Genomic DNA, 16,832 nt, shown 5'->3' with positions numbered 1-16,832 from the left:
ATATAGGGCTTTAATACCCAATTTTTATAATTCAGATGTTAAGATCAGGTCATGTGCTCAGAACAAAAGTTTTCAACTAACTGTAGAAGAGTACTTGCAACTTCTATCTTTCTTTGGTGTGTGAGGCAGAAACAGCAGCGTGTTACAGGTCAGAGGGATTTTCGTTAGTCAGATAACATTTCAATATTCGTTTGAGATGGACAGCAAACGCAGAGTAGCCTTTTACTTAAGTCCTAACAATTGCCACCATTAAGACTTAAGTAACAATCAAATTGCTGCTGCTCGAGTTGGTAGATTGCTAACAAAGTTTACTTCTGAGATGTTTTTAGCTTCTTATGTAGGAAGAAAACTATACAATATGCAGAATTTCTGCCGATGCTTAGAGTCAACACTGTTCTTAATTGCAGTTTCCAGGACTACTGGAGCAAGCAGCACTAATTTCTTCAAATTGAAAGGAAATAGAATCCAGTTTGTATATTTAAACAAGAAAATGCACAATTTTCTTTGAAAGATTTTCCAACAGGAAGAGCATATATATATACACACAAATATATCTGTTTTAACACAGACATATATATTCGATTCCAAAGATTTAACATAGCAAAGAAAAGCATGCTCAATTTTAACAACATACTCTTTATGTAATATTAGGAAATTTTAGCCTGTATTGAAAGAATTCTACTTTTATCTTTTCCAAATGTTCAATACAAGCCATGTTATTTTTTTTCCGTGAGACAAAATAATACAATAAAAAGAGCAGCATAATACTGTGTTTCCTTCTCAAAGACTTTCCTATGCATCCTATATGCTTTCAGTTTACATGGGTTAGGGTAATTTTTTTTCCTGTATCACTTAGACCTGTTATTTAATTTGAATTCCAGGAATCTAACACAGGGAAGCACTAATATATATGCAGATGATGTGAGATTATGAGTCACTGTATTGATTTTGATGGTACTAATCATACATTTGTGTAATGTCTTTTCTAGTAACTCCAATTCCTTTAAAGATATTGTGGTCTTAGCCACAAGAAGTCTAATGACACCAGAAAAGCACACTGCCAGAATAAGCAAAATTCATCATACCTACTGAAGTTATTACTAATTGAAGAAACTAGTTATTTTTTTATGCTGTTCTTATATTTTTACTTGGCTTTAATCTATCAGTTTTTAAAAATTCATTTAATTTTACTGCATTTTAGGCAGGCACCTCCTGGTTTCACATTCAGAAGAATCCCTCAAACGAAGAAAGTTTTAGGTACAAAAAATGATCCCTTAGATAAGCCTCATTGCTGTGTGACTGGGCAGCCACACAACCCTTGCCAGCCATCACAGGAGCCAACTCACAGCACTGGGCAGCCTGCACAGCTGCTAGTTAGGGATCTCCGAGTTCTGCATAACTAGAGCTGCTCAGCCGACTCGCTTGACATCCTTGTTCCATGCCAGCTGGCTCACCTGTCATTTCCCTTCAAATATTGATTGATTGACATAAAATACATGTCTGTTAAATCAACATTTTTCAAGGTACTGCTGTTCTGCCAGAAAAATAACAACTGGATTTAAAATTAAGTACTGGAAAATAATTTCAATTTAATTTTCTGATTTAAATCAAAACATTAGTGAATCCATCTTTTTTCCTCTAGTAATTCTCTCATCCCATTTTTTTATGTCAAATCACTTCTTTTCTTTGAAAAGCCCTTCAGAGGAAGCAGGAAATGCAAAAAAAAACATCTTCTAGGGCACAGTGAAGGAATGTTCACTAGTTTTAATTTCTTTCAGTGTACACCCTATATTAAACATCATCCTGCAACCCTGAGTCTGACCATGGAGTTCCACATTTATCTTAAGATACACAGAAAGCTTTCCTGGCTAACAGTGAAAGATATTTTCTTCATTATCAATCCCTAAACTATCAATTTCATGCATCAGTTGGGTGGCTATGTGGAGATCGCCTTTCTTGCCTTTTTGTTGTCCTGAGGAAGAGAGTGTGAATGGACCTTATCGCTCTCCACAACTACCTGAAAGGAGGCTGCAGCAAGGCGGGTGTTGGTTCCCTTTCCAAAGTAACAAGCCATAGGACAACAGAAAATGGCCTCAAGTTGCACCACAGAAGGTTTAGATTGGATATTCGGAAACATTTCTTCACTGAAAGGGTCGTCAAGCACTGGAACGGGCTGCCCAGGGAAGTGGCGGAGTCCCCATGCCTGGAGGTGTTTGAGACGTGTAGATGTGGCGCTGAGGGACAGGGTTTAGTGGTGGCCTTGGCAGTGTTAGTTTACAGTTGGATTCTATGATCTTAAGGGCCTTTTCCAACCTAAATGACTCTGATTCTATATCTGCACATCTCCTAAATATTTCCTTGCGTTCTCACTGGCAAGCTCAGTTGGAAAATGTCTGCAGGGAACAAAAAATGGTTTTTGTCACACAGAAATGTTCAAGTGGTTTATTTTAAGAATCTGCAGTTCAGTAGGCTGTGCTTTTACAGTCCTTTGCTAATAGTCCATAGAAGTTTATAAGAGCATTCACATTCTTTTTTTTCATTTATTGCTAATTGCTGTACTTCAGTTTTGTGTAGAAGTGCTTGACATAATGATGCTATTGTTCAGCATAAGGATTTCATTTCCAGAATAAGTTGTATTTACTGAGGAAGAGGCACTTTACCAAAATCTAGATAGAGTATGAATTCAATTGTTGAGATCTATTTTACTACAATCTAAAATATTACATCTGCAATTCTCAAATCATTTTAGGAAGAATGCCAACATCATAAAATACAGGAAACAACAACAAGAATCCCTCTTGCCTCTGTGGTGGCACCTTAAATTATTTTTGATGAACGAGGCAGACTTCCAAAATTTCCTTTTCAAAGATCCTAGGCGATACTCAGACTGAATAAAATCAAGCTTGGCTCAGTGGCAGGCAGTTGCAGTCTGGGGAAGAGCCTGCAAGTTTCCCTTCCCTTTCCCAGGACACTTCTGCTTAGTAGCACAAACCCACAGGACCCAGACTGTTAGCTCTTTACAATCTGTGGGAACCATGTGAGTATTTAAGGGCTATTCTCCTTTAGTCAGCTTCCTAGTCCCAGATTTCTTTAGCTCTCCCTTCATGAATATATTTAAATCTAAGCAGCTTTCCTTTGTCTGTCTTGTCTTTACTTAGCAGTTTAGTAATTTGAAGGACAGACAGATAATTTTTTTAAACTAATTTTTTCCTTTTAAAAGAGCCATCAATAAGTACACGTTTAGAAGATGAGTATAAAATACGCTTGTGTTGTTCATGTCAAACAAATGAGAACATGAAAGGGCACATCCTACATTTGTTTCTATGTTTGCCACAAGAAAGAGGAGCCAGCATTTCAGTGACTTGTTTACCTCCGAAAGATGGCAGTAAATGTTATTACTGGGACCTTTCGGATGTTCCTCAGCTTGAATTGCTGGTCATTCCCCATTCTTCACACTTACAGTATCAGTAATCAGCACAAGGGCACGTGAGCCAAAGAAATCCAAAACAGCCACTCAAAATACAGAACATTAGGTTTTAATGTTTAAATATAACTTATATTTACAGTTCTTTAAAACTTCATAGCTCTCCATTGGCTTTGTTAGGTGGTAGTTTTGTTCTACATAATTTTTGAAGCAAATCACCAGCAGGAACAGCAGTTAAGCTGTTTTGCTGTTCCATTACCCTGCCACATGCACATTCTGCTCAACAGGAGCACAACTTACCTCTGCAGATCAGCCACATCAATGGGACAGCAAAGGGGGCACATTTTGCAACATGTGCTAGGAACATAACTAAATTACATGATTTACCTCAATCTTTATTGTTCCTCTACCCTTCTGACCTTAGATTAAATAACGAATTAGACAATTAATTACAAGCCCTTGCATTCACTTTGCTTTGTTTCTTACTGATGACATTCAAATAAATTATTTTTTCCATTGTTACGATTCATCTCACAAGGATTATATACTGCCTTTCTCCTTCATTTAACATATTTGGAAATAAAGCTTATTTGCTCAGCCCTACATACCTCCAAAGTTATAACTGAAAAGAGCTGGAAACAAATCTAAACAAACCCCATGGTTTTCTCTACAAATAAGCATAGACTGATCTACAGTGAAATATTTATGAAATAAGAAGGTGGTGGTCTGCTTCTCAGAAGCGTACCAGGATCAGTGATTCACAAGCCAACAGAAGATGGTAAATATGTACAGCTTTTGGAAAGGTATAAACTGGTTCCGTTCTGAACACCCAGATATGGCTGCAGTTATATGGCATTCTATGGGTCTGATCACAGAATAGAAATGAGTCCGTTTTAAAGAGCTTAGGGAAAATAATTTAAAAAAATATGATCTTAGAATTATTAGGAGTTTCAGTCTGTGAAGCAGCAGCGTCACAACAGTATATGGCTCAACTGCCTTCTTGGGGAAACCAGCTAATCCATCTGTAGCACCAGCAAGATTTAAACATAAATAATGTTTCTCTGAATGATATACTGAGTTACAGCAAGCAGTGCCAAATAACAGTACGTACTCCTCCAGAACTCTCCACATGTGCACTTCACACACCTACACTTTCTTCCCTCAGTGTTCACACAGGCCTATGGGCTATATCCTGAGGTGTTAGCATACAGGTAACTAAGCTGCCACATCAGATTTGAATATTTGCATTTCTCAGCACTGCCAGGAGCAACATGAAGGGTTCCTGATTAGAGTAATACCGTGGAACTACACAAAGGGAAGACTGAGGGGACATTAACAGGTGAACAAGCAAGAAGGCATGTTCCATCAGTGTCAACATCACTCTGTAGTTCCCTTACACAAATTTACTGCACATAGGACAGTTTTTCAGATCTATTGCTTTGTTGCAATCTTCATCCCTTGGGAAATAAGGAATAGATTGGTGAGAAACCAAGGAAGGAAATAGGAAAATAAGGAAAAAGGGTGAGAAACAGTGCTCCTTTTGACCAACTAGCTGTGGTCAGCTACAAATAGCACTGAAAAAAAAATCAAGTTTGTGTCGTCAGTAAAGTATGTATTAGAAAACCTTATCTTCTCCCACAAACTGAATTAAACAATAATTGTATTTGAGTCTCATCCAAATCTCTAAGATTTGTCCAGAGATATATAAAAGAAGTATAACTATAATTTTAGGAATAGCTATAAATTGTAAGGAGAGGAAGGAAGGACAGTTAGTTCATGTTACCATGAACTAAGCAGTACCAAGAAAATAAATTAGTCTGAAATACTGCAGATGGAAAAGGCACATGTGCTCTTCCATTTTTCTCTGGTAATTTGTTGGGAACTTTCTTCATTTCATTCATGCCAATTATTCTAAAATTTCTGCTGCCATTACTGGCCACGAGCAGGGAGCTGGTATGTCCAAACTGTCAACAGCTCACAGCAGCAAGTCTCTAAAAAATAATTTCTAATTCTTAATTGAGTCTGGCTCTTAGCTTGATAAAGAAATCTTTCCACTTACCTTGTTCTTATTTCATCCTCTCCAAGGAGATAGGAACACATGAACCTTTCTATGTCTTGTATCTTCATTAGTAAGGAATAAGTCTCTGTGGGGGAAAGAACACAAATTAGATAGGGACAAGGATAGGAAGAAGTCCGAAGCCACTAGAAATTTGGAATTCAGAATAAAAATCTCTCAGTCCATACGGCTATATATCAAAAGTGCATGCTGTATAATTAGAAAGTCAGCTCATCATTAGATCTGTATTGTACAATGGAGCATAAACTTATTTTTGTATAAACCACAGAGTACTGGAACTTTTGCTCACAGGTCACCAGAACTGAAAGGTGTCTGCTTCAATTATTTCTCTGAGACTTTCTGCAGATATTTCATAACCCATAAATGTCAGTTATCAAAGTGCAATTACATCACCTCCTTGCCAGCATCAGCATTTGTCCTTATCAGCATTATATTCTCTATCTTGCTCCAATCCTTTTTTTCCTTTCTCCCCACTTTCTCTTTCTTATTCCTTATTAACCCATAAGACAGCAATAGTGAACACACAAGAAACACTGATTTGTCACCTGGACAAATATTTTGAAAAGAGCTTTCCACCTAAGCAACTGAAATGGGTAAGTACCACTTTCAAAAGCCATTAGGTTCCTAGGTGCTCACCCCTCTGCAGGAAACGACCGCCTCCACACCAGAGGACATGCATGCAGCCCTGCTCCCCAAGTTCACTGCACAGCATAATATCATCAACTTCACATCAACTGCAATGCTAAGCTGTGAGTGAGGGTGCCTGCCACTGCACTGCCACACAGCTCACTTCTGGGGCAGAAGCTTCTGGCAAGGACAGAACTCCTAACCGCTCCCACTAAGTCACCCAAGTCCATCTGTCAAAGTCCCCAAATTCCCTGGTACGTCTCCAAAATACTAGGCCAGGCTTTGGAAGCAGAATATCCAACAAGCACCACACCCAAAGGGAGCTTCTCTTCAGAGCTGTTAGCTCAAATGCTGACGCCATGACTGCTACCAGCACAGAGACAGCTTTGAGCTAACTTTGGCACCTTACAGGACACTAGACCAAAAAGCCTAAATGCCACTGTCCACCGAGACTTCAGCTCCTCACTGCCTACCTGAAAAACACAGCAAGTTCTCAAAATCACGGCGCGTTTTTGGAAAAAGACGACAGCTCTAGGTACTAGGAAACACAACTTCAAGCAGTCAACATTCCTTACTGGTGAAGTGTCCTGATGTGCACTGTGGAGGCAGGGGGAAGGGAAAATGGAGAAGAGATCTATAAGACTTGTTACCCTCTTTTTCGTCTGTCTCTCCACCAGTTTTAGCCTGCCCTCACCGCCCTCTGGGATAGGCAACTTTGACTACACTACTTGAGAAACAAGTCATGTAGAGACCACATGCCTTCAGGCTGGTAGATGTTATGTGAAAGGGGAGAAAAACTTCCAGTTCTGTAGGACAGGGAAAGACACCAAGAATTTCAGGAGACAGGCTCATCCCAAAATGGCTGTTCTGCCTGTACAAACACCTTTGAACTTCTGCAGGGTGGGGGGAAGAAAAAGAAGAGGTATTTCAAACAATAGGAATCTGCTTAGCTTTCAGTGTAGGCAGTTCCTTTATATCCCAGAAGAATATGCTGATCTAAACAATCTTTTAAGAATTTTTAGATTTTGTCACGGATACAGTAGGTATAGGCAAATTACACCATTAAGGCATTTATATTCTACCATAAAAATCTGAGTATTTAATAAGAATTAGAACATATTCTATAGCCAACTGACTGTATAAAAACTTCTCAATATTACTCTAGTGCATTTCTAATGCAGAGATACTTCTTGAAATATTCAAAAGCAACATTAAACCATGTCAATAACAAAATCTTTTATAATACTCAGTTCCCAAGAGTTTATGAAATACACGTTTATACAAATATTCCACTTCTCAGGTCTGCCTCCTAGCAATCTCATTTAAAAATGCAGTTAAACTACTCAAATGCTCCAAAGAAAAAGCAGAAAAGATGGAGAACAGTAACTGGATATTGGAGATGCTCTGTCAGTATGGGAATGGCCATTTTCAGGACAGGTGAAGAGCAAGAAAACACTTGGACCAACTCCACATTTACATTCACTCATATATGCCTAAATATTTATGGATATTTATTTTTCCTCCACAATACTAGCCAGTTTCATTGAATGGAGACAGATCACCTTCAGAGTACCTAAAAAACAAATGCAGTTTAAAAGAAATCTCTGATCTTATTCTGTAGTTATAACAGATTAGATCTGACTTTATACCTCAATAAAGCCACAAGTTAACACTACTTTCTTGGAAAACTGTTCATCAAATGTCTAGCTATCATTAGCACAAAGCTAGCATTTGCTAGTATTTTAGAAAAGATAAACTTCAAAAGATTTGATTCAAAGTACTCAAATATGAAATCCCAACTCATTGGTACCAGAGTAAACTACACAAAGCAACACACATCTTTCCATCAATTCCTAAATATAACTAAAAGCAGAAGATACACATCAAAATGCCTAAAAGCCCCTTTGAAATACTGAAAAGGATAATATGAATGATCCAGCAGCAATTTTTACATGAAGTCAAGTGAAAATATTTTGACAGTTTTTTAGAACATTATTCAATTTTAAAATGGCTTGGTTTTGAAGTACAGCAGATGCTGCAATCTTAATAGGGTATCACTGTACACATTTAACCTTCTCTGTAGTCTCAATGTCCGTTTCTAAAAGGAGGAATTCAGAGGAGAATTATTAATATGTTTTGGTTTCAGTTTTGTCGATTAAAAAAAAGTATTTGGTAAGACAGCATTACCAGAATGGCCTTGAAATGTGTTTAAAGAACATTTTTCCCCAACAGACATCCATGTGCATGCACCGAGACACAGACAGTATGTTTTATAAGGCCTAGTCACCTACCAAGCTTGCTGTAGCTGCAGATGCCTCCCAGAGAACCAGCTATACACCTGATAACCAAACCAGTATCACCAGGAACTGCCTCTTACAACAGCTTTGATAGAAAGCATGATCAATATAAAAGATTAGAAGTAGACTTAATCTTTCCTTCTCCTTCTGATATTTGTTCACATAATATCAGGCTATCTAGAAATTCTGTTTCTCTTTCCTGGATGTAGCTCAGCAGATAAGCAAAGCTACGAGAGCTCTAAAATGCTAGAAGGGGATAACTACTAAAACACAAGTTCTGTCTCCTGGTACACAAATACTTTTGGGTTTTGGTTTTTGGTGGTTTTTTTTTTGTTTTGTTTTGTTTTTTTTTTTTTAAGAGCTCAAGTCTAGAGCTTACCAAATTGTTGCTTTGGGTAGACCCCAAGTCTCTGACACATCAAATATGTGCTGTTATTAAAGGGTGCTAGAAAAATTCAAAGCAGACCTCAAATCCTAAAAAAATAATTTTAAAAAAATCATCCTTTAACACAGCAGTTCCCAAATAGTGTAGATCTGTATAAAGAGGTTTAAAGATAAATCATCACCAGATTTTATCTTCACCTTTGCTAACCAGCTCTGACCGGTAGTAAGATGTAAGGTGAGTTTACCAGCAGAGAGTCCACTAGAAATGTCCTAAGGTATGCAGAATATGACGCCACGAAAAGGCAGCAATCCAGCATTTTCTAAGAATCAGGCTTCTAAACAGCATCTCAGAAGTGATACTTGGCACCCAAAAATCTCCACTCTCAATAATCCTGGTGCACTACGGCACAGCCCCCAGGCCCAGGGCAAAGGGGAGAGCTGTAATTCCTACCTGCCGAGGACTCAGCACCTTTGTTTGCAGTCTAAGCAGATAGTGGAAATACAGCCCTTCACCCCCTTCTTTCCTAAAATTTGTTCATGGGTAAACACAGGAAACAAGGTGGCTTCTTAAGCCTTGTGTCAAGGAATACCAAGGACATAAGAAACAGCACACTGATCTGTCATGATGCTCCTGCTCTATGAAGAATGAAGATTCTGAGGGTTTCTGATCTGGTATACTTCCATGGCTTTGTACTCACTGCAAGGATTTTCATTAAAGAGAAACCAGTAATATCTCACCCTTTGTCTACATTATCATTAACCCGCTTTCTTTACAAATTAAAGGCACTGAAGCAGATTTTCTTTAAATTATGCTATTAATTTCATTCTCTTGGATCTTTTACCTGTGTTGCACAGATTACTTGCCTGCATTACTTTTAGTCTCATGTGTCCTGAGAGATGATCCATTAATGATTTATTTTTAATAATACTTCTGCTGTCAAATTCTTGGGTGTGAAATTTCTTCTAAAGCTTCTGCACCACTCACAATCCCTACCACAAGAGTTAGCATATCTGGATCTGGAATGGTGTTCAAAAGGATGCTATCAACTTACAACCCATACTGAGCCACATCCAGGAAGTACAAGTTTCCCTCTTCTTAAAGCATACCAAAAACAGAAGCAGAGGACTGAGAAAGAATGACCACAGAGGAAATGAGAGGAAGAGTACCAGGGAGGAGGGAGCATGCAAGATTAAATGATGAGTTGAATGAAGATGAGCTGGAACAGACAATGAGAATAGAAAATGGAAAATAATTCATCAGGAACATGGAAATATTGAAGACCATTTAAAAAAAAAAAAAAAGAAAACAGCAAGAAATTGGAATGTGGAAACACAAGACAAATCTAAAAAAATATTTCCTCACATTGCTGATTGGTTGTAAGTAGTGATTTTTTTTTTTGGTTGACGTATTCTATCAGCAGGACTGAGTTGGGGGTATTCCTCACTTATCCTTCAGAAGTCACATATACTATACAGAGAAAGGATCCCATTATATTGTTACCTTCCCCACACCCTATCAGATCTCAGTTCTCTGAATTCCCTTCCCTCTCTTTCTTACAGTCCCCAAAACTATGGTGAGTGCCCACAATAAGAAAACGCTCAGGCAAATCACAGCATGGCAGTTTAGACAAACGTGCCCGACTAACGTTTGTCTCAAGCAGTGCTATTTCACTTCTGTGATGGTCACTCAGAGGCACAAACTGAACAAGTGCTAACAGGTCACTCGAGATGGATCTTGCATAAGAAAAGCCACAACGCTTGCCTGCAAATACGTGTTTGTCCTGCTGCAGGTAATTTCTCAATTTCCTGTTGTCTGTTACATATCGGCTCCAGGCCCACTTACCCACAGCGCAGTTCAGTTCCCGGCACCTGCCGGGCCGAGGCTCCCCCAGCGCACGCAGAGACCGCTCCCTGCTGAGCACCTGCAGCTACAGCACAGGCAGAGCGGCCTGAGGGGCACCTAGCACCCGCCTTCAGGTTGGGTCCAGCAGGAAGAAAAACGGGATGGGCTCTAGTGCGTGCAGTCAGTCTTGGACAGGCAAAGTGTGAACGTACACCTGGAAGAACCCCTCTAGTTCACATTACTCACCCCTAGTGACCCGCAGTTCTTGTCCCAGCTCTCACCATCAGACAATGCCATCAAAGACAGAGGCTGTGCCATTTTGACAGCATGCTCAGCACAGCTTCCAGGCTGATTCCTGTGAGAGGTGGCACCTGTCAATCTGAGTGACAACTCATCCAAAATTTTAAGCATTGCTCTGACACCAATCCCTTCTATGAGGTTTAACAAATAACTGCTTGAGCTTTCTCCTGGTAAAAAGTGAGGAATTATCCCCCAAGAAGGAATATGGGCCAGTAGGAAGTACATGCCAGTGTAATTACGTTACTTGATAGATGCTGAGAAAACAGCAACTCTCTTCTGAGCAGCTTTATAGTACTTTACAGATTCAGAAGTCTCTGTGTATGCAGGACCCAGGGGCATCACTGCTTGTAGTAATTTCCTGTAGTGGCAAAGACATATTTACAGCAACCATGAAGGGGTTAAAACAAGATAAACTGTGGGGTTACACTGGAAGCTGTAACAAATTAGGACCCAAAGACACACAAGCCAGTGAGAGTCAGAAGCTTCTGAGGGTCATCCAAGTCTCAAAGTTGAGCAAAGTACTGTCAAGACTAAGCCCTGCTGTCAAATATTCTGAAGATTTCCTACAAGAAGTATGTGGCTGGTTTCCTGAGTCTCTATTTTTCAGTGCATATTACAAGATACTAAATGTATATCCAACTTAGATCAGCTGCCTTCTTTGTTTTCCCTCTGGGACTATTAAAGATGTGCCAGTGGCTACAAAATGTTTCTTAAAAGACTTAAAGTAAATTCCTGGTCAAATATTAAGCTTCATTCATATTCTTCCTATGATCCTTAAGCAAAAGAGGGTTCTGGAAGTGTCTTTTGGGAGGCATAATAAAGACCATGCAAGCAATAACAGAGTTGATAAATCATTTACGAAAAAAGTAAAGGGAGAACATTCCCAAATGCCAATGCAAGAAGTGTTTCCACTACATATGAAGCATAATAAATACACTCCATTTTAAAACAGTTAGATAACTGCTACACCCAAGCATGCACTACAGTGGGAAGATGTGAATTATGACCAGCAGAAAGCAAACAATCCAGCGGTCATTCAGCTTCTTTCCTTAAGAGGCAAATCTCTCACTGAAAAAATAGGAGTCTGCCTATCCAATACGACACAACTCAGTGGATGAATTCAAGCTGCTTGAGAAACAGCCTCAGAACTTCTTGACAAAGACTACTGATTTATTAAATAATGAACCAGGCACTTGTCTTCTTTCAAATGATTAGACTGATGGTCACCTACCAATACTGTCCTCTCAAAGCAATCAAGAGACATGGATTGTTATTTTTATAGTTAGCATTTCCTTTATCAATAAAGCATTTTTTCCACAGGGAGTAAACAGAGTAATGACAGTGTCATGGGAATCCCATTCTTAGGAAGCTGAGGGCTTGCAGTCTCAGGTGCCATGCTTTAGCATACTCGCACCAACTTCAGCCGCCTTGCCAGTTCACTCCTATAAAGGATCCAGCCCATGAGGTTACGAGGTCATGCTAACTCCAGATAAAAGAACTGGCCTTTAAAAAGTTTTGGCTGCTTTCAAATAGAAAATGATGCTTTTGGGGTTAAAAAAAGTTAACACAGAAATTGATGTGTGGTTACCATCTTTGAAACTTCTTACATTCAGTGGCTATTCAGGAGTTAATTACTTGCAGCCTCTGCATCAATTCCTGCCACAACTAATGAAAGACCTCATATTAGTAACATTGGCATTATGTAGTAACAGTTACCCAATTTCCGTGGACAGTGTTACATGACTGGAACCTTTCCTGCCTTTACATATGTGCTAAATGGTGACTTTATGGAACATAAATTCTTTGTTGGGTACATTTAGGTTTGCATGTTTAAGAATTATTAAAAAATTAACTGAACTTTACACAATTAGTCATGACATCATATAATTATTTGCCCTTTGTCTTACCTACTGACAACCATTCTGATTTTGCACATAGTAAAATGTTTAAATAAACCACAGATGTATACATAAACTTAAAGCAATCAAAGGGATTTTGTTTGGCTTTCAATACTTCATGAGTCAAACAACTCACCTAGGAAAACCACAGGAATCAGATGACAATCTAGATTTGGGATTAGTACTTTGATGATGTGTTCAAATTCCGAAATTTGTTAGTAACAAGCCTGATCCAAGGTTTGTTTAAACCTTTTTCCTTTAGAACCATTTTGGATCTGGCTCTATATTCCCTGTGAAGAAAGAAGCAGCCCATTTCTCTCTTCAAAAAAGAAAGCACTATCTCTAAGCAGAATAAAATAGTCCTCTACATTTATCAGTGAGAATATCTTGACAGAAAGACATTAAAGGTTTTATTAACAAAGCAATAAAACAAAGCAACAGTGATAGCAAGATGCAACCAGCAGTAAGGGTTGAAATCCTACAATTTTTTTCCTATAACTCGCGTATCTGCACTGTACGAGCATAGGTCTGTAAGACTGTTTGAATTATTCAAAATTGAATGAGCTTCCTTTCAGAAGAAACCTCCCAGGAACCTAATAGAGTATCAGGGATAAGATCACACAAACAGACTTGACCTCTTTCCTGCTTACAATTCATAATTTAGCTACAGTGTCAAACAGCAAAGCAGACTTAAATAATATACTTCTTATAAGGATTAAACAAATGAGTAAGTATAATTAGTAAAACTATAATTACCAGTGCAATGTTTCCATTACAGCAATAAAGACAGAGTGCCTGTAGAATAAACTCTAGTTTCCTTCCTTCCAGGATAACTAAAGAAATGAGAAAAGCATGAATAATTCAGGATTTTACTTGCTTTATGTAAAACAGGGCCTTGCATGTAAATTTCAGATGAATCCCACATTCACTGAAAAATCAACTCATTTACTTTCAGAATAGTAAATGGAGAAAATAATTTCCTTTTAGACTACTGCACTGTATGCCTATTTTGCATCCTGTTGAACACTCAGTGAAGGATTAACTGGCATAACGTATCAGCCCCTTACCCCAAAGGTGTGAACAGCACTGTTAAGAGCCTTTTTCATCTCGGATTTTGCATTTTTATTAAGTAAGCATACTTGCATAGACATGATTGTAAAAAATTAGATAGCAGAACATATTAAATAATAAACAAGGATAATTAGATCACATCTGAATACCATTTTTGTAACTCCAGTGAGAGGAAAGGAAGAGAGTGACAAGGTCTCTGATGCTTTTGTCCCTGAATCTAATTCTACCAAGTCATTTACCTGCTTTCAAACAGCTACCAAAAAGAAAAATGGAAGAACATCACACATGATGCATGATGACCACAGCTTTAGATTTGCCCTGAAATATGAGTTTTACAGCAATCACCAAACCGACCAGGTGTGAGAAGGAGCTGCTCTGCATCCTGTCCGACAGCAGGTCTGGCCGGGTACATGAAAGGCAAGTACAGAAGCTGCCCGTTCAGGAAACAGCATTTGGCTAATGAATTCTTCAGTTCACCTCTCTGCAGGGTTTTACACTAAAAACAAGCATGCTGTGATGAGCCTCAACTGTTAAGCCTAAACCGCTATGCGAGAGGTGGATGCCACTGCCAGTCTGGGAGGCTGCAGAACATTAAGTGCCATCAGTGCAGTCCCAGGGAGTTAACCCTGATCCGACCGCAGGCGGCCTTTCAGGCTTTCTTCAGGATTAAGGCCGCATCATTCTCTTAGTCACAACGGAGATTTGTCTTCTGTTTGTCTCCTCCAACTCAAGGTGTTCCAGCCATGCCCAACAGCCCTTATTTCCATCCCCAAATCCACTCTCGCTTCCAAATGGATGTCTTATCACTTCTGTTATTTCTAAGTGTATTCAGGAGTATAATCTTGTTTGCAGACACTCTGAGTCAGTCTTAGAAACTCTGAAACCTAAACTTTTCTTAGCATCCTACCATTGGTGATACAACCTCATAATCTGTTGCTGTAGCACTGCGATGCATGCAGGATCCAAGATAACATACATTTTAGCGGTACAGGAAGTGAGAGGATTTGTTCAGTCATATTCTTACTTCCTTTGGTTGCAGTCACTGCAGTTTGGTTTTTTTTAAAACATTTTTAAAATATCTGAATTTTGGACAAAGCTTGAATTTTCACAATCATTAATTTAATCTGTTTTGCAAAATCTGTGCTCACATGGAAATAACATGTCATTAAACATCTGAAATAGTTTCCCAACTATAGGATTTCTTGATGTAAAGGTTATTGTCTGCATCTTGAGACAAAAAAAATAGCTTACAAACTTAATTCACAGGAGAGCATTTGAGAAGGCATCCCATCAATGTGCTTTAACATGTCATAACAGCAATCGAGAGCACTTTTAAAGTTTCTACTTCTTGTTTAAAACTGAACAGAAGAAAAACTGGCTTTTGGCTGAGAATAAGGGCAACTGAAAGAAGGCCAGAGAATACTTTAATAAATGAAGATTAAAGGCACTCATCCCCTTCATCTCCCCCCATACAGAAGTGCTGCAGGTAGGGAGGAATGACAGAACATTCCAGCACATGTGTATCAAGCGGCAGCTTCCTCAGGCAGTACACAACCCATTTCACAGTCAGTATTTTATCTGCATCACATACTGCTTAGAAATTCTACCACACAGATAAGGAAGAAACAGTGGCGGCCTAGGGGAGCTTCCTGTTGTAAACTGCCTGTAGCTGCCCCTTTGTGTGTCATCTGCTACTCACTGTCAAGTGTTAGCCTCCATCACTCGAGCTAGAGAAAGAACAATTGAAAATTATAGGCACATTAACAGAGAGAGAGAGTTCTAGGTGCCCTAAAATACAGAAAAGGACCACTTGGGGTGGTGGGGTGGTGGGGGGTGTGTGTGAAAAGATATACAAATTCCACCAGCTTGTTTCTGTCACTTCCTTTTACATGCTTAAAAGAAGAAAAAGTCATGTAGAGGCACACATGCTGGATGTTTTTTCCTATAAAGACATCAGGCAGTCTCCAGAGCATAAATAGACTGTTACTCCATTCCACCCTTTGAGCTAAACAAAAAGGCCAGCTGCTTATGGATTTGACTTACTGAACTCAACAAGCTACAGTGAAGCCTATGTTCCCTACACTCACTGGGGGGGTGTCATAATAATGGTTTCTCCCTGTCGTCGTTCACTTTACCACATGACTCCAGGGGATGGACTGTGCTTAGCTCAGCACAGGTAAGGGGGGTGTGTGTGTGTATATATATAGTAGGCAAGGGAATGGCATTGCAACTTTTGCTTTTCCCCTCACTCCATTAAAGCATCTCTCCATCCAATCCATTTACTATGGGCACATCAGCTGGCCCAAAGCAAACAAGAAAACCCAATTTACAAGGCCACAATCAATTCACACACCTCCAAGGAAGGTAAAATACTAATTTGTACTCAGGTGTGTTCTTACATACTCCAAATTATAAGTGACTGGCCACTTGCCTTTAGGCATAAGCTCCTGATTCTCTCCAGCCTTTTGCAGGAGGCCTATCAGCTTCACAAGCTGCTGAGGATGGCAGTAGCTGGTACAGTTGCACCTTCACTGTGGTTCACAGCCTTGCATTGGTTCCCTTGTTAGCTGAAAGGAAAACAGTGATATAGGGTCAAGCTATTTTCTAGCATCATGTTTTTATTTACCCTGTACAGAAAGACTCAGCAGCAGCACAGACAATTCCTGACAGAAGCCACAGTTACAGTGTGAGCCAACAGTTTAATATGCTGGCGTTGCCAGACTTCTTGTCAAGATGAGATCTTTCTCATCTTGGAACTGCCCAGACAAAAGTTACTCATCTTAATGTACGTATCCTGGGCATAACTTCTCCAGAAAAAAGGAACTTCAGGTAGGTTTGCCTGGAGCCAGGTTTTGACCGACAGGAAGCGCTTAACCAACACAAATTCTCTCAGTGATCAGCACCACACGAT

At 39.2% G+C, this 16,832-nt stretch overlaps 1 long non-coding RNA gene across 1 annotated transcript in view; it reads right to left on the bottom strand.

Annotated features, from left to right (window-relative positions):
- Positions 1 to 5,568, bottom strand: part of LOC113481372 — a 157,359-nt gene extending 151,791 nt beyond the window's left edge. The window contains exon 1 of the long non-coding RNA XR_003398668.1: positions 5,484 to 5,568. This is a non-coding gene — a long non-coding RNA (uncharacterized LOC113481372). The remainder of the gene's footprint in view (positions 1 to 5,483) is intronic.
- Positions 5,569 to 16,832: the final 11,264 nt, after the last annotated feature.

The sequence above is a fragment of the Athene cunicularia genome (assembly GCF_003259725.1).
Source record: "Athene cunicularia isolate RWA chromosome 5 unlocalized genomic scaffold, athCun1 chr5_part3, whole genome shotgun sequence".
In the NCBI taxonomy this organism is placed as follows: domain Eukaryota; kingdom Metazoa; phylum Chordata; class Aves; order Strigiformes; family Strigidae; genus Athene; species Athene cunicularia.
This window is presented reverse-complemented; position numbering and strand designations above follow the sequence as displayed.